Source organism: Lynx canadensis, chromosome F2 (assembly GCF_007474595.2).
Source record: "Lynx canadensis isolate LIC74 chromosome F2, mLynCan4.pri.v2, whole genome shotgun sequence".
Classification (NCBI taxonomy): Eukaryota; Metazoa; Chordata; class Mammalia; order Carnivora; family Felidae; genus Lynx; species Lynx canadensis.
In genome coordinates this window covers 79,378,876-79,404,934 of record NC_044320.2, presented here as the reverse complement: position 1 = coordinate 79,404,934, position 26,059 = coordinate 79,378,876, and the positions used below count along the sequence as shown (strand labels likewise).

Below are 26,059 nucleotides of genomic sequence, written 5' to 3'. Positions count from 1 at the left end.
TAAGGTATTTCAAGTGTACGTCATAGTGATTTGATAAATGTATACATTGCAAAAGAATTCCTCCCCATCTAGTTAATTACCACATCCATCATTTCACATATTTACTTTTTTTTCTTTTTGTGGGAACATATAAGCCGTACTCTCTTAGCATATTTTCATTACAAAATACAATATTATCAACGATAGTCACCATGTTTTACTCAGACTTTACTCATCTCATAGCTGAAAATTTGTACCTTTTCACCAAGCTCTCCGTATTTCCCTTACCTCCAAACCCCTGATAAACTACTTTTCTAGTCTCTGTTTCTGTGAGTTTTGAGTTTTGCCTTTTTTTTAAGATTCTACATATAAATAATACCATGCTATATTTTTTTTCCCTCTGAATTATTTTACTTAGCATAATGTCCTTAGGGTCCACCCATGGTTTTTGTAAGTGGCAGGATTTCCTTCTTTCTCATGGCTGAGTAATATTCCCCTGTGTGTGTGTATGTGTGTGTATGTGTGTGTGTGTGTGTGTGTGTGTGTATGTGCATCACATCTTTTTTATCCACTCATTCATTAATGGACACAGGATGTTTCCATATCCTGGCTATTGTGAGTAAAATGCTGTAGTAAACATGGGAATACAGTTATCTCTTTGAGATCCTGTTTTCATTTCCTTTGAATATATACCCAGAAGTGGGATTACTGGATCATACGGTAATTCTGTTTTTAATTTTTTGAGGAAACTCCATACTGTTTTCCACGGTGGCTGCACCAATTTATATCCCCATCAGTGGTACACAAGCACTTGTTTTTGTTTTGTTTTTTTCCCCTCCACACACTCATCAACACTTGCTATCTCCTGTCCTTTTGATTACAGCCCTTCTAACAGGCATGAGATGATCCCATTGTGGTTTTGATTTGCATTTCCTCGAAGATTAGTGATGTTAAGCACCTTTTCATGTACTTGTTGGTTATTTGTATATCTTATTTGGAAAACTAAAAAACAATTTGTTGAAAGAGACTTTCAAAGTCTCTTGTGGCTTGTTTCCCTCCTCTTTTTCTTCCCCTTCCCGTATGTTCATCTGTTTTGCTTCTTAAATTCCATTGTGGTATATATTCCCCTTCAAACCTGTATTTTTTTATTCCTTCAGTAAATACCTAATGTGCAATTGCTGGATTGTAGGGTAGTTCTATTTTTAGTTTTTTTTTGAGGAACTTCCATCTTGTTTTCCAGTGTGGCTGCACCAGTTTGCATTCCCCCCAACAGTGCAAGAGGGTTTCCCTTTCTCCACATTCTCACCAACACCTGCTGTTCCTTGTATTGTTAATTTTAGTCATTCTGACAAGTGTGAGGTGATATCTCATCATGAGTTTAATTTGTATTTCCCTGATGATGAGTGATGTTGAGCATCTTTTCATGTGTCTGTTAGCCATCTGGATGTCTTCTTTGGAAAAGTGTCTATTCATATCGTCTTCCCATTTCTTAGCTGGATTATTTGTTTTTTATGTGTTAAGTTTGATAGATTATTTATAGATCTTGGATACTTATCCTTTATCTGATGTAATTTGTAAATATCCTCTCCCATTCTGTAGGCTGCCTTTTAGTTCCATTGATTTTTACTTATGACACACCCTTTGCCATATAAATTACAAATTTCATTTCACTTAGTCCTCATAATTCTGTGAAGTTATCATCTCCATTTATAACTGGGAGCTCATGCTTACAAACATTGAGTGTCCAAAGATGGCAATGATTAATTTTTTTTCTACATTCTCTTTGTAGATGTGTCAAGAGGTGTCTAATAATTATCCTTATAAATTGGCCTTGACCCTTACTTTGACCAACATACTTTGGCAGAAGTGATGCTGTGCCAGGTCCAATTTTGGGCTTTAAGCATTCTGGAGTTTTTTACCTGGTGCTTTATGGGGAAGCCAGTCATTGTGCTGTAAATAAATTCAGTCTGAGTATTGACTGGTGAGACACTGTGTGTGTGTGTGTGTGTTAGAGAGAGACAGAGAGAGAGAGAGAGAGAGAGAGAGAGAGAGAGACAGAGAGAGAGAGAATTTCACCTAAGATAATATAAGTGAAGATAGTTTGGATTTTCCAAGCTAGCACAATCACTAGCTAAACGCAGCCACATGAGTTACCACATCTCATGACTCAAGAGCAAAAGAATTGCCAACCTGGGCCCTGCTTAAATACTTAACCTACAAAATTGTAAGAAAAATAAATTCCTGTTATTTCAATCCACTGAATTTTAGGAGACTGGTTATACAGATATAGGTAACTGAAATTTTAACCTAGGATCATGTAGCTAGTTTATACAAAATTTGGAATTCATCTCCAAGTATCTGAAATGAGAGCCTGAACTGGTAACAAGCACTCTAACTTACCTTATATTATTACAACCTGTATGCATATTAGATAGATTGAATACTTCATTAAATTCATTTTACTCATAATAAATAAAACATGAAAAGAATACTGAGAAGTGTACTAGCCATGCAGCAGAATAACCAACAGCTGAAACCCAGACAAATATATAAAAGATAAATGGAATCACTAGTAATAGCAAGAAAACAAATGAAGATGAACGAACAGACACACATAATTCTGAGTGTGGTTTTAATCAAATAAAAAAAACCTAGACTCTTGTCATCCTATCCTAAAGACCCTTCCTGAGTTGCATAATCAACATTCCTTCATAAGACATTTACCTGCTGTCTATCTCAGAAAGTCTGTAAGCTGCCTACACCTATTTGAGAAGTGCTGAGGATTCAGAACATTTCCCTTTATCCAACCATGTTCTGAACATTCCCATTTGGCTTTTCTCTCACCTATGCACCCAAGAATTTCTGATGTGACTTTGCTTTGTTCATACATAAAAAGCATGCTCAACTTCACTCTATTAATGAAGTACCATTGAAACTTAATGATAAAATCATCCCATTCATTTTCATTAGATGTATAATGCACTGTTTTGAAGAGCTTTCAGACACATGTTGTCATGATCAACAGACAATTCTTTAGGGCAAGACAGGGTTGATATAAATGCAGAATTTCATTGTCTTCCGTCAGCAACTGCAATGTAGGACCAATAAGTACTGTCCTTATTTTGTAGAAAATGACACAGAGACACAGGGACAAAGACCTCTAACCATTTGGTCAGCTGGTCAACCCCCAGGCTTCAGACCCTCTGTTCCCTGATTTACTTTGACATCTGATGCTGTGTAAAATACAGGCTATACCTTCCTTGGCATCTCTCCACTGGTCTTTGTTGCCAATTATCTGATGATCAGTAAAGAAATGCAATGGAAGATATTCCATTCAGATATTCAGTTCCCTATTGACACTAAATAAATATGTCAATTCATTTATTCTACAAATAATCATTGTCTTGGAGGTAAAGTTATGATAAAAGTACTCTCTGACCTCGAGAGTGTTTTATCTAGTGGATGAAACGATAGATATATAAGCCAATGTGGTGACAAGCATAACATTTATATTCAAAATAAGATGAAAGCTGTAAACAAGGATTAATTTTATTGAATAATAAGTTCAGGTTAAGGTGCTCCCATGGTCCAGTTCCCCTGGGAGAAGCTCTGTGTACACAGCTTGTCCCAGTGTCATTATTTCAGTGCCACTTTTACCCAGAAGGATCCTGATTTGGGTGACTAGTTCTAGGACAACTCACCTCCAGTCTTAGTGGAAGGGCATTGTAGGAGAGAAGGTAGAAACACAGACTCTAGCACAAAGCTCCGGGAGGGAAAAATCTCAGCTCTGTCACTCAATGGTCACGTGACCTTGGACAAATTCCTCAATATCTCTGGACTGTGGTTACTGTAAAGCGGGGATGATGACGTCCGTCTGTGTGGTCGGGGTGAGGATTAAATGAGCTTCTATGCACAAAGCCCATTAAAATGTAGAATATTTGGAAGCATGAATATATTCCTTCGGCCAAGTAGAAGCTCAAAAGCTGCTTCCGAAGAGTACAGAACATGTATTCCTGGCATGGTTTTTTAAATTTATATTTTGTTTTACTCTATGTGACAACTTGAAAGCAGAACTTCTAGCATCCATGGGCCATTGTAGCGTAATTTAGTTTGGGAAATTGGTTCTCATGTGAAAACTCCACTTGACCATTTTCCCTCTTGTCTGTAAAAAGTTTTTTGTAAGCTATTTTGTACTGAAAATACAACCACGGTCAAAACCCAATAGTTTCCAGAGTAGACAGTTGTTGGTAAAGATTGGAAAATACCTAAGAGTTTTCTTAACTAGACACTGAGAGAGGATACTTTGATATGTGTATGCATCTTCATTCAGAATTACAGAAAAGTAGGTGTAAATCTCCCCACACAAATACAGAAACAAATGTTTTCTTTTCAAAAGCCATTAAATTCAAATGTGAAGCAATATTTCCTGATGGTTATATTTAGATCACCAACAAACACAAGATTATCAGGTTGTCAGTGGGATCCGAGTGATTACAACACAAACAAAACCAAGGAAAAGGACAAAACTTGAAATGGAACAGGCACTGAAATAGCATTTGCTAAAGGATTGAAATCCTGCTTTGAAATGATACTTGCAAACACTCCTGGTGCGGTGTTGAATGATTGTGTGTAGTTCATCTAGAAAGGCGCTTGACATAGAGGAATGAGTATAACAATCAGCAGACATGGGCTTTCTTCTTCACCCTGACAAAAACTTGCTTTGAGTATTTAGCCAAGTCAGTTTTTCTAATGTTCAATTATGCGATATAAAATTTGACATTAGACTTCATGATTTCCAAAAACCATTCTGTTGGATAAAAAAAAAAAAAAAATAACTGACTTACAATAGAATTACATACTTGAAGGCCTGGATTGAAATTCTGCATTAACTGATTTGTTAGCTCATCACAAGTGAGAAATTTCGAATATCTCAGTTCCAGTTTTCAAACATTCAATGGAATATAAGGATACCTACATCGTCATGTTGCCTAACACAAGGACAGGAAACATTTTTTAAAGAGGACCTTTTTTTTTAAAGTTTCATTGGGGACTCAATACAAGTTTCTTGATTCACTTATATGATATCACAAATGATTCCTACTGCGTAAAAGTCTCTATCAAGTTAATCCATTTTGACTTCTTCAGATTTTGTAGTAATGTAAATCACAATGTATGAGAACTAGAATGTCTTAATAAAGGATCAAGGCCCATTCACATCCCTTTAAGAAAAGGCATATTAGAAAAGCAAGGCTGATACTTTGCCTCTAGTCAAAAACCAAGACTCAGACTAAGACCATCATAACTAGGTTCAATATTAAATACAAATTATCTGAGTAAAGACTTCTTTATGTGGAATTTAAGCCAAAGTGAACACAAAAATTTAAACTTGAAACTGCTTAAATAGTAGTAAACATTTCCATAGAGTTATGGGATTTCCTTTCAAGTCACCTTTACTATTAATAACATAATTTCATTTGAATGTGAGGTTTGAATACCAGTGTAGCCTTTTGTAAGGGCTAAAAACTAAATTAGATGATTTCCCCTAAGACTTTTGTTAATAATATAGAATTAACAAGAAGAAAAAGAGATTTCTGTGTTGTAGAATTACAGACAAGGTGCTGCAGTCAAATGAACTATAAGATATTACTACCTTTATTACACCCTCCTGTATTTTTTGCTCATTCACTGTATATTACAAATAATAAATATAGTATCTCTATAATCTCAGTTACATTACTTACACACAAAACCCATGAAGAAATGTGAACAAAGGGTGTTATTAACCATTAGGAAAATATCCAAGGGAAATTTAGAAAGAGAATTAATATGGCAGGCCCATGCTAAAAATCGTATTTGCGGGGCACCTGGGTGGCTCAGTCGGTTAAGAGTCCGACTTCGGCCCAGGTCACGATCTCACAGTTTGTGGTTCGAGCCCCACCTCGGGCTCTGTGCTGACAGCTTAGAGCCTAGAGCCTGCTTGGGATACTGTGCCTCCCTCTCTCTTTGTTCCTCCCCTGCTCATGCTCTGTCTCTGTCTCTCCTTCAAAACTAACTAAATAAATAAAAACATTAAAAAAATTTTAAAAATTGTATTTGCTTTCCATGTAATGGATGGCTGCATTTTTAAAAATCAAACTTCTTAATAGTCTCACTTTTATTATTTAAAAGACAAAAATGCTCTATCAAAAAATATATACCGAGTTAACTTCCTCTTTTGAAAAATATCATACATAATAAATATTTGAGGCTCAGAAAGTTAAATATTTGGAAAACCTGTTAGATCGATCATGCTCTGCGCTAAATCTATTTCTCTTTAAAACACATGTCACCTCAGTGAAGAAAGCCCCTGTGTCAACCATGTCAGTGTTTTAACACTTTAGACTGAGAGAAATTCTAGCTCGCCTGAAATTCCTTTACTATGTTTCAAGCTGTCCGCGCTGTAATTTATGAATTTGCTTCAGGAAGAATGTTCTACTGGTAGCATTTAAAAACAAAACAAGGGGCGCCTGGGTGGCGCAGTCGGTTGAGCGTCCGACTTCAGCCAGGTCACCATCTCGCGGTCCGTGAGTTCGAGCCCCGCGTCGGGCTCTGGGCTGATGGCTCAGAGCCTGGAGCCTGTTTCCGATTCTGTGTCTCCCTCTCTCTCTGCCCCTCCCCCGTTCATGCTCTGTCTCTCTCTGTCCCACAAATAAATAAACGTGGAAAAAAAATTTAAAAAAAAATAAAAAATAAAAACAAAACAAAACACAGCTTGTGTCTATGTGTTGTAGCAAAAACTCCTTCCAAAAGATCGGAAGGAGTTCCATTTGGTTATAAGCGAGTATTTCTATCCCTTCATTAGGTCAGCTGATTGCAGTGAGAGGCCAACCAGAAGCCAGCGCATGGCGCTGAACATCCTTGGTGAGGAGGGTTCACACTTAACCTGTTAGTCCTCACTGGAATAGCTGTTGAGAGGAGAGAGACAGGGAGGTAGGTTAACACTACAATAATGAGGCACAGCTAGGAGGATGGGGTGATTTGGGACTAAGGCAATAGCCACTCCTTCCTTCTCTTAAAATGTTGACGATTTATGAAACAGATTTTTTTGCATACGTTTTCACCTAAAAAATTGTATTTAAACATTATCTGCCTCGATTACTAAGTTTTTTGGCGATTTTTAAAATCTCGGGCCTAATGTGAGCAGCGAAGCCTATGGCGGGATAGGTCGCAGCATGATCTCTCTGGGGATGTGCAGGTCCTGATGTGGGAAGTGCATTTCCTGGCAGAAGCCAGGGGACGACTCCCAGGATGATGTTCTGAGGGTGTTTGGTCAAGCGGGCTGGCATGTAAAACTGACTGAACAGGATTCATGGACTTCGGGCACTTCCTTGGGATGTGGGACTTCGTAACCTGGCAAGGATCCCAGAGGACCAGTAATCCTACTGTTGGAGGGAATCTGAAAAGCCCAGGAAGGCGGTAAAGTGGAAACAGTGAGTGACCCCAGCAGACAGGACAGAGAGGAAGAGACTCTGGGAAGGGAGATAGGTGGGGATGGAGATAATGTGAGGCCAGAAGCTGACTGAATGGCCAAGTTCCATGAACACCCAGAGGACATGCCATCTCCCAAGGACGTCAGTGATGCCTTGGTGAAAGGAGGCCATTAGTGGCTCTCTTCTACAGGAAAGATTGATGGTGGCAGGCGTGCACAGACCACGCTGGTTCATAGCCAAGGGCATGGAGGCCACTGGGCAGCCATGAAACACCAGCAGCTAGGAGGTCACAATGGCCCTCAGGCCTAGCAGGTTCACAGAAGCAGCCCAGTGACTGACCTCAGACAGCAGATGTGGAGTTTGTGGATGATACAAATAAAGCCGCTATGAACACTGGCATACAAGTCTTCGAATGAACGTATATTTTCATTTCTTTAGGATTTGTGTCTGAGAGTGCAAGACCGTGAGGTTAACCTTTTAGGAAACTGTTAATTTTTTTTTTTTCAAAGTTACAGAAGTTCCAAATACTTGCCAACAATTGGTATGGCCAGTCTTTGTGATTTTAGCCATTCTAATATATGTGCTGTGGCGTTTCATTGTAGTTTATCTTGCATTTCCATTATGACTACTTTCCATTATGAGCATCTTCTCATGGGCCCTACTCACCGTCCATATATTTTTATGAAGCACTTGTTAAATTTTTGCACATTTTATTTTTGTGTTTATTACTTGATTTTGAGTACTCTTTATATATTCTGAATATGAGTCCTTTGAGTGCTTAGCAAACATATTTTATAAGTCTGTGCCTTGTCCTGTTTTTTAATAAAGACTGCATTTTTCAGATTAATTTAAGGTTCACAATAGATTGAGGGGAAGATACAGAGATTTCCAGTACACCCCCTACTCTTAAAATTCCATAGCCTCCTCCGTTATCAACATCACTCACATTGGAACATTTGTTACCAAGAACAAACCTTCGCTGACACACCATAATCACTTAAAGTCCATAGTTTACCTTGAGGTTCACTCTTAGCATCATTTATTTTGTGGGCTTGGACAAATGCATAACATGTATCCATCATTATAATATCATACAGAGTATTTTCATTGCCCTAAAAATCCTCTGTTCTCTGATTATTCACCCTACCCACCCCCCACAACCCTGGCAACTACTGATCTTTTTTATTGTCTCCATACTTTTGCCTTACCAAGAAATTCATATACAGGAAAACCTTGGATTGTGAGCACCTTGCTCTGCGAGTGTTCCACAAGAGGAGCAAACATTTCTAATAAATTTTTTACTGTTTATTTAATTTTGAAAGAGAGAGTGAGCAGGGGAAGGGCAGAGAGAAGGGGAGACAGAATCCAAAGCAGGCTCCAGGCTCTGAGCTGTCAGCACAGCGTTAACCCAGGAGTCGCGAGACCATGACCTGAGCAACCAGGTGCCCCTCTAATAAATTTTAACTTGATAAATGAGCAATGTCTTGCAATATGAGTAGTACATGATGTCAAATGTCACATGGTCACAACTGAGCCAATGGTTCTTCTCTCTCTCTCTCTCTCTCTCTCTGTGTGTGTGTGTGTCTCTCTATCTATCTCTCTGTAGGATGTGAGTGATAGTCTCCCACACTCAGATGCTCAGTCTCAGGCCATGGTGACTGGCAGAAGTCAGTGATTTTTCACAAAGTTGGAAAGTGCCCACAGCTGGCACTAATGTATTTTTGTCACTTCAAAGCACCTATGGACAGTCCTTTGCTTTTCCAGACAAGAGTGAGCTTAGGAATGCTTTGCTTCATTCTAGGTCAGGCTGCCTGCAGATATAAACCCTTTCCTCTGCTGCCTTATTGCCAGTTATATCAAATACAGTAAATGCAAGATTTATTAATACTGTACTGTAGTCAACATCTGTAGGACCATATGGCCCCATACAATGGCCCCCATGCAGAAAAAGGTTGAAAAGGAAAGCGATAAGTAGAAGGAGATGATTACAATGGAAGTTAAGAAGAAAGGTGACAAGTACGAATGAGGTATGCAAGTGGCCAAAATTGCAAGATTTTATAAGAAGTCTGCAGAGGAGGAGGAGAAAAAAGAGGAGGAATCCCTCACTTCAAATAAGATTAGGGAGATGTGTAAATGTAGGAAACAGTCCAAAATTTTGTAGAAAAGCACCATCCAAATAAGGCTGTACCAGTGCGAGCAATGGATCTGTTTAAAACAACGCAATGTCACATTTCCGTGAAATCCTCAAAAGGGGGCAAAAGCAAGTGTCATTGGATAGGTTCCTTGTTACAGTTGCATGAAAAGAAGATTCCATTGAGTCAACAGATAGCAGTGATTCTGTTGGTGATAGTGAAAATCATTCTACACAATAACTCTCCTCTCTCTTGTCTCCTTCACACCAGTCATGAAGTTTTTCAAAGGTAAATGTAGGTTAATTTGTTTATCTTTCTTTATATTTTGTATTTTCTTTATTATTTTGTATTATATTACAGTATTGTAATCATTTTTGTATGAATATTTTGGGGTTGTGGAATGAATCATCTAAGTTTCCATTTTTTCTTATGGGGAAATTCACTTTGATATACAAGTGCTTTGGATTACAAGCATGTTTCTGGAACAAATGATGCTGCTCACAAACCAAGGTTTTACTCCATGAGTGTGTGTGTGTGTGTGTGTGTGTGTGTGTGTGTGTGTGTAGTGTTTTGTTTTGTTTTTTGGAAGTTCTTTTTCTCCACTGAGTTGTTTAAATTTTCTTAAGCATATATGTTAGCCATATATGGATATATGAAAGACTTTATTCTGTTCCTTTGCTATATTTCTTTTTTATGATGCCAATGCCATATATTTTTAATTTTTAAATGAAGCCTTTGGTTAGGTATTATTATTTCTCCAGCTTTATTTTTTCCAGAGTAGTTTATTTTATTCTGGGTTATTTCCATTTCCATACAACTGAGAGAATCTGCTTGTCAAATATTACAAAAGTCTGCTGGGATTTTTATCAGTATTGCACTGAATCTATAAATGAATTTGGCAAGAATTAAAGTCTTAACGGTATTTAATTTTCTAATCCACAAAATTGGTTTCTTGAATATAGATTTTAATTTATCTTAGCAATGTTTCCCAGTTTTAATATAGGTCCTGTATATCTTTTTTCTAACTTTTATCCCTATTTTATATACTTGATTATTTTGTGCTATTCCAAAGCTATTGTTTTCTTTAATTTAAAAGTTTAATTGTTTAAAAAGACAAATGTTTAATTATTTGTAGCTAGTGTATGTAAATAAAACTAGTTTTCCTGTTGATATTATATCTTTTAACTTTGCTGAACTTATTAGTTCTAATAGAATTTTGATAGATTCCATGACATTTTCCATTGGCAATCATGTCATCTGTGAACAAAGACAGTTTTAATCCCATACCAATAGAGATGCATTTTTCTCCCTTGCTCCGTTGTACAGGTTAGAACCACCAATATAATGAGCCTAGATATCCTTGGCTCAATTATGATCCAAGTAAGTAAACATTTGATCTTTCACCATTAAGTATGATGTCATGCCTTGTTCCCTACCTCTCTCTATCCCACTTCTAAGGTTAAGGAATTTCCCTTCTATTTGTAATATACTAAGACTTTTATCACCAGTGGATGTTGGATTTGTCAAGTATTCTTTTTTTTTTTCTTCTATTGAAACCTTTCAACAGCTCTTTACTAATTTGTTAATATTTTGACTTATATTGATTGATTTTTTTCTTTTTTTTCACATAGAGCCTACTGTGCAGTCTTGGGGTAAATCCCACTTGTTCATGCTTGTTTATATGTGTTTGACATAGTATTGCTGGGTTTTCCTTCATAAAATTTGGTTTAGAATTTTTTCACCTATGTTAATGAGGGATATTGGTGAGTTTTCTTTTCTTATGGTGACTGACAAGTTTTGTGATGAGGGTACTGTTTTCATAGAATGAATTCTAAAGTATTCCTTCCAGTTCAATTTTCTGTAAGATTTAATGGAGAATTACCATTATTGTTTCTTTAAATTATTGTTACAATTCACCAGTAAAGCCATATGAACCTGGAATTTCTTTATAAGAAAGAACTGAACGACAACTTCAGTTTCTATAATAACGTTAGAACTGTCTAGATTATGCACTTCTTGAATGAGCATTGGTAGGTTCGGTACTGCAAAGAAATCGTCCATTTTATTGAGATTCTTAAGTTTATGGGCATAAAGTTATTCATAATTTCTCTTTTTTATTAAACAGCTAGACCAATGTCATCTCTCTTATTCCTGATATTAGTCATTTGTGTCATCTGTTCTTTTTTTCCATAACCAGTGCTGTAAAGGCTTATCAATTTTTTGTGTATTCTCAAAGAACTAGCTTTTCGGTTTACTGATTTTTATTTATTTTCTATTTCATTGGTTTCTACTGTGATTTTTAATATTTCCCTCCAGTTGCGTATTTTTATTGTACTTGCTTTTCTTTTTCTAGTGACATAAGACGACAGTTGGGGATCACTGAGTTTAATGCTTTCTTCTTTTTAATGTGTGTGTTTAACTGCTATAATCCACTAAGTACCATTGTCAGCATCCCACAAACTCTGATATTTTTTCCTATTTTCACTAGGATGAAACTATATTGTGTTTTCCATATAATTGGGGATTCTCCAGATATCTTTTCATTTTGATTTCTCTTTTTTCTAATGTTTATTAATTATTTTTGAGAGAGAGACAAAGAGAGGGGAGGAGGAACAGAGAGAGAGGGAAGAGAGATAATCTCAAGCAGGTTCCACACCATCAAGGCAGAGTTCAATGTGGGCTTCAACCCACACACTGTGAGATCATGACCTTAGCTGAAACCAAGAGTTGGAGGCTTAACTGACTGCACCCCCCAGGCACCCCTCATTATTGATTTCCGATTTAATTATATTTTTTAGAATTTGGAGTAAAACCTCAGTGTAAGTTGATTACTTTTAAGATGTGTTGAGACTTATTTATAAGTTAGAGTATGTTTCAGTCTTTCTCCCTCCTGCTGGGGTAGTAAACTAGAAAATCAAGTAGTGTGGACTTACAAGGTATATCTTCCTTTTGGGTCTGCAAGCGACCTCAAGGGGCAGAGCATTAGAGCTCCCCCTGCTGGCATCCTGACTTCATTTTTTTAAAGGTTTCCTTTTATTAATTTGCGCACATTCTTACCTTTGTTCTACTGTATATAACTTGTAATTATCTTTGTTCCTTGGCTGTTTATAAAATTTTCCATTTATCACAGGTTTTTATCGATTTGATTAAAAAGCTGCATTGAGCATCTCACATCTGTGGTTTATAGTTTTCATAAATTTAGAGAATTTCAGGCAATTATATCTTAAAGTAGTTTGTAAACATCTCTTTTGGAAACTTTGAATACCATAGATTAGGTTGGTTGAAATTGGATCCAAGGTCAATGATACTCTGTGAAGTTTTTTCTTTCCATGTTTCAATTTGATCATTTTTATTGCATTGTCTTCACTAATTTCACCTTCTGTATATCTAATCAGCTGTTAATCCATCCGGAAATATTGTAGGTTTAGCTCTAGAAGTTTGATTTGGGTCTTTTTTATTCCACATCTACTAAAAGTTTGAACACGTGCAATAGAGTTATAGTAACCGATTTAATGTCTTCGTTAATTACTGTCAATTCTGGATGAGTAGGGATTTTTTTTCTCCTCATTAAGGGACATATTTTGATTTTTTTTCCCCTCTGGTAATCATTGATAGAATTCTAGATATTGTGAATGTTTTCTCATGGTACTGAATATTATATTATTCCCATCCATACCTTTCAGTTTTATTTGAGATACATTTAAATTACTTGGAACTGGCTTGATCTTTTTTTACGAAGTTTTTAAATTGAGAAACTTAAGACTTAGGTACATTAAACAAAACCAATTTCTGGAGGGAAAAATCCAAGCCCACAATAGGAAAAAATCGTGAACACTGTCTGGGCAATAGCAGAACCCAGAGAATATATTCTTTAATGGAAAATTTCTCGGCACTTCATAATTGACCTTTTGATATACAATGACCTACTAAATTTGTAATTTGTTGTTCTCAGTATTGAGGTCCATAGGATGAGCTAGGAAATCTCCAAATCGTGAGTTGAATTCCATAAGGGGTTATTTCGTGCTTGAATTTTTTCTTCCTTGTCGAAGAGGCAGCAATGGAAATGGGAACCATCTCTCTTGGCATGAGGAATGTGTTGAAAAGCCACAGCATGGCCCATCTTAGAGTGGAGGGATTCAGTAGACTGCGGCATGTGTAGCAGCCCGGATTTGTCAGTCCTGTAGTCTTTCCAGTCAGTCTGGATTCATTGGTTGGATGAGCAGAACACCCAGCAACTGCTTTTGTTCCTGGGGAGGCACTGTGGCCAGCATGGAGGTGCCTTTAGCACCTTCACGTGGAATGTGGGCTGGGGTGCCTGCAGAGGCTGGGCGACAGACAATGTGAGGGCTGCAGACACTGGGAGCATATTTGTAGGGTAGGAGCAGCGAGAGAAGCATGAGGCACTATGTTCTGCACGTCAGCTGCGGGAACACCGACCCTCTGGGTGGCAGTACGGAGGCCACCAGAGGCTGGGGCGTTACCAGTTGGAGCCAGATGGTAGAAGGGTTGGACAAGGCCCAGGCTGGCGTAGAGTGCGTGATATTCCTCAGAAGCCGTAAGGTCTCCTACCTTGTTACCAGTATAGTTTAGGCCTCATCGGTCAGCTGAGCCTTTCTCTCTTCCTTCCCGGGGGCCAGGGCAGCATATGGCGGCTTGGAGCCACCATGCCTCCATTCATGTCAGTGACTACTTTGACTGCCTCTTCAGGGGAGGAGAAACACATGTAGCCAAACCCTATGCTTTCCCCCTCCTCCAGCATTACCTTAGCCCAGGTGAGTGATCCCAAAGGAGAAAGCTGTTCCCTTGACTTCCCATCATCAATGGAGTTACCCAAGTTCTTTAGTGTAGAGGTTCACTTCCCGATACCGATGAATTGACTAGTTTCTGCTGTCCAAATTTCCATTTTTAACTCAACCTGTCATTCGCTTTTTTTTTTTTTTTTCCTGTGAAGGGGCTAGAAATGTGACTTTTCTTTTCCATTCATCTCTTCCAGGCCTTTATTGGCACCTTCATGCTTTTCACAGCTCACAGAGTCCAAGCATTTGGATTTCCCACTGGGATTTCTCACCACCTTGACGCTTAAGGTCTCGCCAAATTGGACGAATAGCTCTTTCGGACTCTCGCCATTCACCTCCTCCTTAAAGTTTTTGATGTAAGCATTGGTGCATTTCTTCCTTGGCTTGGGCTCCCAGCTCAGCTTCCCACCCTTGGGAGACTTGAACCTGCTCGCAAGCACTTCATAGTCATAGAGGAGCCAAGGCCTTGTCAGTAGCCTTTTAGGTGTCCAAGTGGACAAAGGCATAACCGTGAGAGCCTTTCTCATCACACACCACCTTGCAGGACAGAATGTTTCCAAAGGCAGAAAAAGTATCATGCATTGCCTTGTTTCCTAGAGATTTGTCCACGTTCTCGCTGAAGACATTCCTCAGAGCAGATTTTCGCGAAGAGGAGGAACGCATGATGCAAAGTGGCTTTCCCTTAATCACATCAAATTTCGTGGTGCCCAAGGCATACCTGGCATCGATAGGCTGCTGGAAGTTGATGGAGTTGTAACCCAGGGGGCACAGGTGATCACGTCAGACCTGGGTGGACAGCACAGGCCCAGCAGGACAGCTTTTCATCTGGCAAGGCCTCCCTGCCTTCCGAGGGTGGGTAAGTCCCATACAGGGGCAGCTAGGGGCAGAAGCGTTGCTCTCCCCTGCCCCCGCCACCCCGAGCCTCACCAGGAGGATGTCCCACGAGGAGCACACAGGTTGAAGGGGGCCCTTCTCAGAGCTGTGGCCCAGGCTGCGCGCACAGTTGGCACGGAGTGAAGCTAAGGGAAGCTGTGGCTCAGAAAGGCAGAGAGTTCCACAGAGGAGTTCAGGGCACGACAGCAACACAGCAGACTTTCAAAACCAATATGATCCTCCTGGGAGCTTGAAATTTTCAATTGTCCTTCACAAGGTGGCCAAAGGCTGCTCCCAAGGGGCCCCTGGGACATTCATTGCTCTGTAGATACAGGCTTCGAGCTCCTGGACGTTTAAGATGCCAACAGCCAGTGGGAGGGGGAAACCAAAAATTTGTAGTTGCCACCGCGTAAACTCTGGGAGGGCTGGGCATGCGGTCATCCCCACACCCAGTGTGGGCAGCTCACAGGCTGGAACAAGGACCCGTGTAGCTGCTGCTGACTCACCAGCCAACTCCAGCCGACCGTGCCAGGAAGCTTCCCTGCCCAGAGTCCAACAAAGTTTCGCATGTTCTCTTTTCCATTCTATTCTATTCTATTCTATTCTATTCTATTCTATTCTATTTATTTTATACTAATTTTCTTAATTATATATATTTTTATTTTAAAGTATGTCTTTTTTCCTTCTTTTCTACTCTTTCTCCTTCTTCCTCCGCTCCCCCTCCTTCTTTTTAATTTCTCCCTCTCTCTGTCTCTCTGGTTAGGCTGCTGGGCCTGAAGCTGATGAGGCCACGGAGTCCTGGGCAGAGAGATGGTTTGATCTTTTCATACCTTGATTTTAAGGTATTTTAGGTGAGACCAGACCTGAGTTTGGTTCACCTCTAACTTTTTCGTGAAGCATGACTCTACACCCAGGAATCGTGAGGCTTCCCACCTGCCTGGGGAGAGTCATTGCCCTGGCTGCATGAGCACGTGGTACTGCTGCCTCTGATCCTCTCATGTGATGCTATGGCTTCCAGAACTTTCCTCCAGACCCTGCATGCCCTGATCAGTACTTGGCTGAACACTCAAAGCTAACTGCAGATTTCTCAATGTCTCACTCTGTGCATCTTTCTCCATTAATATGTTCTCTACTTTCTTTCTTTCTCCATTCATCCATTCATTCATTCACTCAATCATTCGTTCATTTATTTTTATTTATTAATTGTCATTTTAAAGTGTGGGAGTAAACCCCATCCATGTGCATTTCATTGTCTTCTGGTTTTCATGGCTTCATAGAAATAGCCACCTGTTGGGGCGCCTGGGTAGCTCAGCTGGTTAAGCCTCTGACTTCGGCTCAGGTCATGATCTCGTGGCTTGTGAGTTTGAGCCCTACATTGGGCTCTGTGCTGACAGCTCGGAGCCTGGAGCCTGCCTCGGATTCTGTGTCTCCCTCTCTTTTTGCCCCTCCCCTACTTATGCTCTCTCTCTCTCAAAAATAAACATTAAAAAAAATTTTAGAAACAGCCACCTGTTATTCTTCCTGTTGTTCTGTTAAATGTAGCATGCCCTTATTTTCTTTCTACTTTTTATTTTTTTAGATGTTTATTTATTTTTGTAATGCTTATTTGTTTTTGAGAGAGAGAGAGAGGCAGAGCGCGGGTGAGGGAGGGACACAGAGAGAGGGAGACACAGAATCCAAAGCAGGCTCCAGGCTCTGAGCTGTCAGCACAGAGCCCGACGCGGGGCTCGAACTTGTGTGCTGCGAGATCGTGACCTGAGCTGAAGCCAGACGCTTAACCAACATGACCCACCGAGGCTCCCTTCTTCCTGCTTTTTAAATATTTATGCCACTTTGCTTGTTTCGGCTGCTTTATTTCTTCTCCCGTTTTCTTGACCGTGTACTGGTCATTGTGGCATAGTAATAATGCTACTTATCAGAATCCGTGGGGTGAGCAGAAGAGCATTTGGATTAAATTATCTGGGTTAGGGCTAGGTTGCATTCAGGAATGGAAGACCCATCCTGTGTCAATCACAGGCTTGTCCTCTATGCTAGAAGGCTTTTCCTTTTGCACTGAAGAAATGTGGGCTTTCTCTCTCTACCTTTTCATCCAAGACCCCATTTCTCACACTAACCGTGACTTAAAGAAAATCCTTTGGTGTCATCTGGCAGCTGAATGTTCGGGATTTATCAAAAATCCCAATCTGTCCCAACAGCGTACATGGCCCTTAACGCCGCAATAGGTTTTTCCTCCTTCACGAAGAGTCCCTTTGTCTACGACAAGCCTAGTGCTTTCCTTGCCTATTTTTATACTCAACACATGCCTCAGGGAGGAAAGTTGATTTCTGCTCATCTAAAAGAACACTTCACACTATAAAATTTAGTTTCTTTAGAATATTTGTTTCTTCAGATATCTGAAGGGTTATGTATATGTATATGTATATATCTATGTATATGTGTATGTATATGTATGTATCTATATATGTGTATATGTGTATATGTATCTGTATATATGTGTATATTTTTTAAAGTTACTTGTTTTATCTAGTTATCATCTCGGGACAGACTGGAGGCTGTGGCCTATATCTTAAGCGGAAGCAGAATTCCAGGTCTTTCTATTTTATGATAATGAACATACTAGCCTCTTGGATCTTCACAAGTTGTGTTTCATTTCAACATGTCCTCTATTTGCTCTTGGCACCTTCAGGTGTTGGCGTAGTCTGACATTATTTTGTGATTTTTAGCGATGTCCCTTTATCAACCCACCTTCCTGTTTAAAACGTATGTTTACCTGTTCTCTAAAAGCAATCATTCAAGAGACCTAAGGAAACGTTGTCAGTACCTGCTGTATTTGTTTGGGGGGTGGGACTCCTTCCTCCTTCTGGGTACTTACACGCTGTCTGAGGCTCTGCTTTTCCTGAATGACCAAGACTCCTCCTCAGTACCTTACATTCTGGATAAATGCCTCCGTTGCTGCCTATTCGGTGCGGTAGAGGTAAGAGATCCATGAAAAAAATGTATTACCCAGGTTAATGATCCGTATAGTGCTGCCCCAGACCCGCTTGCTCTGAGATTGCCATCTCCCATACTCCTCACCCTGGGATTACTACTCAGGCCAGACCTACTTCAAGCTCTGCAGCATTTCTTTGATTATATGAGCCTTTGGATGTGCTTTTTCTCAGACAATGGATTTTTGTTTAATTAAACCACAAAAAAGTTTAAATCTTTTCTCTTGATAGCACTTTCTTTCTTTTTTTTTTTGTTTTTACCCACTCTCATGACTATTATAGGTTCATTTTCTTCAAAGATGCAGACACACACTCACACACACACACACACACTCAGCATTTTAAAGACTTTCGGGTGGAAGCGTGTTCTCTCGTGTTAACCTGATGTCTGAGAATGTATTAATATACATCCAATACGCGTTATTTGCGTTTCTACGTTTATGTGTATATTAGTGTCCATGTATATTTGTAGGTAACAAGTTAACACTATCTTCCATTATTCCTGTAGTGCACAAACGAGATAGATTCTCACTATGACACGCTGTTACATAGGTAAATGGTAAACGCAGGTATACATGTGCCAAGAAAACAACCCACTTAGCTTATATTTATAGTGTCTGCGTGATCACTTCAAGGAGACAAAGTGACTGAATTCAGCACTGGCCACTGCAACCAGAAGTCATATTCATGTGTTTGCATTCTGAATAATGTTTTGATTGGATTAACGAGTGTCTTAGTACTGTGCATACAGCAAAGAGACTTTTTCTTTACTTGAAAAAATCTAAACCAGAAACCCATGGGAAGGCTCTTTGTTATCTATCAACCAATTTTTGCTTTATTTATTGGTGCCAAGTAAGTAGCATACACATATTTAATACATTGTGATGCTAAATGTTGAAAATCACTCCATCCAACTTTCCCAGTCCTCTTGCAAAGTTTAAACATCTTGCTCCATGCCATTTCCAAATAATTTGTGTACAGTGTAGTTTTCATCCTACTCACCACTATTATATCATTTCATTATCATTTGAGGCCTGTTATATAGTTAAAATTTTTATAATATAGTATTCTACTAAATATACGTACAAACATTTATGTGCTGGGGGCACGTGGGTGGCTCAGTCAGTAAAGCAGCTGACTCTTGACTTGAGCTCAGGTTTGTGAATTCAAGCCCACGTGGGGCTCTGCGCTGACAGTGTGGAGCCTGCTTTGGATTCTCTGTCTCCCTGTCTCTCTGTGCCCTTCCCCCCACTCGTGTTCTCTCTGTCTCTGTCTCTGTCTCTGTCATCAAAATAAATAAATAAACAAACATTTAATAAAACGTTTATGTACTGGACGCTTACCTCCATATTTTGCAACTATAAAAAAATGAAATAATGTCATACTCTTGAGTCCTTTGCTTTCACATATTTACTAAGCTTTTATGTTAGTCTAGCTCTGTGATAAGCACTGTAGTGTTATGGTGGAAGGACAGACACTCTTAGTCCCCTTATGGAATTTACAGTTTAGAAAGGGAGGCAGATAATTTAAAATAAAGGAAAATACACATCATAAGTATTGAAGAATGAGTAGAGTAGGTGTCAGGTTATGAGGAGAACGAAGGTGAAAGAGAAAGGGAACACTAAGATTTCAGGCAAATAAAAAAGCAGCTATATTTCATCACTGAAAAGAAATGAGCCATCACCCCACGAAAAGGCATGGAGAAACCGTAAGTCTGCATGATCAAGTGAAAGAAGTTAATCTGGAAAGACGCCATGATGTGTGATTTTTCCTTTATGATGTTCTGGAAAAGGCAAAACTACGGAGACAGTGAAAAGATCGGTGGTTGCAGGGGAGCGTCAGTGGAGAAAGATGTGTTAGCAAAGCACAGAGGGTTTTAGGGTAGTGAAAACACTGTGTATGCTATTATAATGATGGACGCATGTCCTTGTGCACTTGTCCACCCTGTAGAATGTACAATGCCAAGAGCGTACATAATGAACTTCGGGTATGGATTTTGAGTAATTATGATGTGCCAATGCAGATTCATTCTTGGTGAAAAAATATATATACCACTCTAGTGTGTGATGTTGATGATGGGGGAGGCTACTGATGAATAGAGACAAGGGTTACACTGGAAATCTCTGTACCTTTCTCTCAATTTTATTTTTTGTTAACATTTATTTACTTTTTGAGAGATAGGAAGAGACAGGGCACGAGCAGGGGAGGGGCAGAGAAAGAGGGAGTCACGGATTCCGAAGCGGGCTCCAGACTCCAAGCCATCAGCACAGAGCTGGACGCGGGACTCGAACTCGTGAACTGTGAGATCATGACCTGAGCTGAAGTCGGAAGCTCAACTGACTGAGCCACCCAGGCGCCCCTAAAATTTATTGTAAAGCTAAAACTCCTGAAAGTTAAAATCATCTTAAAAAGCAGCTATGGGATCAGAACTAGAGGCAAGATGGAGCTTACAGTGAACTCAGACAAATGTCGTGTTGTTATAACTGTAGGAGCATCTGGGAGCCGAGTGACAGCTGAGGACAGACAGATGGACAAGGCCAAAGTCATGTTAAGGAAAGCTGAGATAATTTCCTTAGGATAAATTCTGCGGGATTAAATTATTGTCAAAAGTAATGAGTGTTCCTTTTCTCTCTTATAGCCATATGTATGGGAATTAAATGTACTCACTTAAAAAATGCAAATTGGTTATGTAAATATCTGTTTATTTAACACCCACTTAGTTTTCAATGACAAATGATGCTTCTTGTGTTATACATAATAAAAAATAATGAATGTGGAATCCATTTACTCTGTTCCATTTTGTTTATTTTTATGATCATGGCACGCCACACTGATCACCCTCATTTAACAAACTAATATTCGTATGTCAGTAACTATAGTAGCATTTTCTTGGATCAATTATGTTTTCATCACATAAAGTCTAATTATTCAATCATTTGTCTTGGCAAATACATGCTTAAAACCACAATGTGACACACATTACGGTAGGTGCTCATAATAGGTCAAAAAAAGCTCCTTGCATCCTTTCCCAGTGGGGTCTACGTTTGGGAAGAGAGACAGACATTAATAAAAGAGTCACTCAGATAAATACACAGTTACACTCTTTAGAAGTACTATCAAGTAGGAATACAAGTGCTATAATTTTATATCATCATGGGAAAATCCCAGCGAGCAAAGCAGAGGATACTTCCATGAGGACACGGTGATTAGCTGACACAGGAAGGAAAAAGTAGAGTTACCTGGAGAAAGAGAGGGAGGAGATAACAGAAAATGACAGCAAGTAAAAAAGACGGCCAATGATGTGGCTGATGGACATGAGAACATGGCGGTGGGGAGACAAAACTTAGCAGGTGGTGGTCAAGGCAATTGTGACATAATAGAATGCAGGCCATGACTAGATATACATTTAAAAATAAAAATCCTCTAGTTGTAGCAAATGAGGGTGAAGAGACAAGAACTGATATAAGAAGGTCAGTTTGGAAGATATTACAGAAGTCCAGATGAGAGATGATGGCCACCCAGAAGCAGGTATGATGGTACAATGGAAAATAATAGATGACTTTTGAGAGAGAAGAATTACGATGAAAAATTAACTAGACTTTGTTATTCAGTTTAGACGGATATATATATTCGATCACATAGAGAGTTCTTTTTCAATTTTTTCTGATCATTTTGATGGTCTATTACGTAACAACTCTTGTGCTTTTATGATGTTACTTTTTTATTCTGTAAGCATTTTGTACTTTTATACAGTTGACCCTTGAACAACATGGTGTTAGGGGGACTGACCCCATGCAGTCTAAATTCTATATGTAACTTTTGACTCCCCCAAAACTTAACTACTCATAGCCTCCTGCTGACTGAAAGCCTCACTGATAACATGAACAGCCGATGAACACATATTTTGTGTGTTCTATGTATTGTATACCGCATTCTTCCGGGAAAGTAAGCTAGGGAAAAAACTTTTAAGAAAATCATAAGGAAGAGAAAATACACTTACAGCCTTGTACTGTACTTACTGAAAAAAAAATCCCCGTGTAAGTGGACCTCTGCAGTTCAATCCCGTGTTGTTCAAGGTACAGCTGTATATCAAGTATAACATCTATCTATCGACATCTTAAGGATCTAAAGTTATTGGGATGATGTTTCTATTTTTTGTTTCTACTTGCCCTCATCCATCGTGGCTTATTTCCTTGTACACCACATTTTGCTGGTATGCTTAAATACGATCGGTCTTGGTGTGTGTCCTGAGGGCTTGTAGTGGCCACGTTTTCTTCCAGAGAAATTTATGGCCCTTTTTATGGGAAGCGGGGATTCCTCCTAAAAGTGGATCAGTGTAGTACCCCCTCAAGATTCTTAGACTTACTAGTCTAGATTCCTCTTCTAGAGGAATGTATTTGAGGTTTATAAATGTATTTGAGGTTTATAAAATTCCTTTTTTTAATCTGGCTCCTAACGCAAAGCTTAATTGCTACCTCACAGCGTTCCTATTTGTGTTCACCCTCGCATAATCCTTTTCGTTTTTTATGGTTAACCGTCACTGATCCTTGTCATCGGGTAACAATTTTGAGAAGAAGGTGATGAAAGGGTCCGTGTTTTTACCCCAGTTCAGGGCCTTCACTGATTTCTAATTCAAAAGATCTTCAGCCGACCATCAGCCACTGACCTTTTAGCTTGTGAGTTTTTTGTACCGTTAAAAGCATTTGTAAGAATTGGTACTTTACCATTTTATTCTTACTTACAGTGTATCATTCCAATGCTAAAAATAAAATTACTAATTTCCTACATAATAATTCTGTTTTGCAATTCTTATGTTGAATCATTGAGCTATTTTAGAAATCTTAGATTAGAGAATCTCAGTGACCTTAGTTTTCTATATCCTACAGGCTGTATTTCTGTGTTTGCTATTTTGCTTCCTAATCGTGTCAGATATTTATTGCTGCATAGAAATTATTCCCAGCTAGGCTAAAATAGACTGAAATAATAGGGAAACAAGGGGACCAGGGAATCTTTAAGCAGGGGCGGTACACTGCAACTGAGGGGCCAAATCTAGGCTGTCTCCTGATTTTATAAATAAAGATTTATGGGATCGCCTCCAAGCACATGCATTGTGTATCATCTATACCTGCTTTCACAATACAAAGGCAGAGTTGAGACAAGATGACATAGAGTGTGTCGTTCACAAAGCTAAAATATTTACCGTCTGGCCATTTACAGCAAAAATGTGCCTATCCCTGGTTTAAAACATGATTCAAAAGTACAATAAACTATACCTATTGCATTACCATTTTATTTTCTTATTTCACTTCCCAGAGTTTTGCATTTTCGAAAATGTATACAAGGCTGGAGGTGCTATCTTTATAGACTATTTTTAAATTTAATTAGCGCAACTGAGATTGAATTCTTCATTCTTCATTGATGATGGCAAAGTGCAAAAAAGGCAGAGTAGACAGGTCACAAGTATCAGAAAAATCAGAAAATGAAAGCGAATAGCAGCGCTTGAAACTATAATAAGGATAGCAAACTTGATTGCATAGATGCAATATCAGATGCATTTTCAGGGGACAGTATCCTAGATGAATTGTCTCGAACTTAGGAATATATAAATAGATAATGTATACTGAAGGAAGAAAGGAAATATGATGTTCATAACAATTTAGTCATTTTACAGGAAGCACTTCCATTTTCTGACAAGATCCTGGCCCATCCCAGTTTGTTAGAAAGACATGTCAGAGAAATTTTGTATTCTTCATTATGTTTATGTACCAAAATTTACTTGATATTCTTCAGAAGTGGACAAATGATGAAGACAAGTGACGAAATAAAGGTGGTTGGAAGGAAATAAATGATGTGGATATAAAAAGTTATGGGATAAATCATTCTAAATGATGCTTATAAATAAAAGAAAAAAGCCCCGAACGGTAGCAACATAGCAAAAAGGACGGTGCTCTTCTCTTCAGATTTATTATTAGCCATCCCAGGTTTCAAAAATTATTAAGGTATTGGATTTTGATGGTGCAATTTCAGAATCACTGGTAGTGATAAGCTAGAATTGACATATTTGGAATTTCATACTAGTATTAACAAGATGGATATATTCCAGATCCATACATGACAATTGATGAGTGGTTACTTGCATTCAGAAGACATTGTCCATTAGGTTACATATAAATTGCAACCCAGGGATCTAAATTTTGAGTTTGCCATGATTAAATTTTTATCACAATTTTCATTATTTTTTAATTCGTACTCATATAAAATTAATAAAATAAAGTATAAAGAATGAAAACGGGTTCATTGGACCCAGAGGGCAAATGTTGATGCCTTTATCTCCAAGTATATAGACAGTTAATTCCCGGATACTGGATTTAATTAGTTGAGATTTTTATGTGACATAACTCATTTGTCCTACACTCTGAATGCTATTGACAAATGAAGAGCGTCCTTTTAATATATTTATTAGAAGACAATTCCAAGAAGAAAGTTCTCCGAGCATATCACTTGAAATGAATCCCCTCTTGGACAGGGGTTGTGCTTGGCAGGGAACGTGTGAGGAAAAGGAGGAGTTACCCTTTAGTGACAGTGAGATGCCTTGGCATCACATTTGCTTACTCTACTTGCCTCTAGTGCTAGGCTAACCTTCCCCCGCCTCATCTTTCCTCCTGATTCCTTCATTCTCTTCTTCTAAGTCACATCCAGTCCTGATGAGTTGTGAATAACTCTAAGACTGGGCAATATCCCCCAGGTGTGATGAGACATAGAATGGTTATGAACCACACGTTCTCACTGAACTCTGTGAACCTGAGGAAATGCTTTGGTAGGCACAAGTTTTTATAAAATATGCTTTGAGTTCATGGATCAAAGACTTATCCCCACAGCACTAGTCCAACTTCGGTGGCCTTTCCGGAATACATGATGACACTTCAATGTCTTTATGAAAAACAAATCCTCTAATACCCATTATGATGAGATTCATGCTATTTGAATAATTCCCCTGATTGGGGATTGTATGGGATTTCATTTTCTACTACAAATTCAATCACAATGGTGTATTTTCCCTGGATTCCTGAGATTTCCAACTTATTCTCCTAGCTTTGGTCAAGGCTTGTTCTATCATTTTGCCTCAAAAATTTAATTTTTAATTTCTGACATTTTTTGGTTCTGGGAAATAATTTATGTCAAATGAATTTATTAAAATTAATGAATTATGATTTTTTAATAAATTATATTATTAAAAACTAATAAGGTACTGCATATATTTTATTTGATTCCTGCAGGATAGAAAGGACAGAATAGATAGTAGGATAGTCAATGTGATAGAAGCTTAGAAATTGCCAGAATTGATGGATCATGCATTCGAGCCCATAAATACAAAGCAATCCTTTAATTGACACAGTTTTGTCAAATTGCATGCAGAATACTAAATATACAAAGAATGATTAAGAGTAACTAGGAAAAAAAACAGAGTACCTAATAAGCAGCAGAATTCTCAACAGCAATAGTTGAAGTTACAAAATATTGGAATGCTATCTAAAATACTCAGGAAAAGTAATTTCCTCGTTAGTAAGCCATAATCAGTTGATTGTCATTCAGGAATGAATGAGAAATAAAACACTGAAATGTAAATATTAATGATAGAGTGTAGCGCCATTTTTGGTGTTTAGCTACTGACTCCTTTCCTCCCTGGCCTATATCTAGACAGGTTCAGAAGAAAATCATGCACATGCAACTACTCACTTTGACACCAGTGGGAAATTAAAATTTCCTGCCTGGGAAATTGTCCTTAGTCCAACCGCTGGCCATTATGGAAGTCCAAAGTTCTC

At 38.7% G+C, this 26,059-nt stretch overlaps 1 pseudogene; it reads right to left on the bottom strand.

Annotated features, from left to right (window-relative positions):
* Positions 1-13,870: 13,870 nt before the first annotated feature.
* LOC115506060 lies at positions 13,871-15,818 on the bottom strand (annotated as a pseudogene).
* Between the last annotated feature and the right edge of the window lie 10,241 nt (positions 15,819-26,059).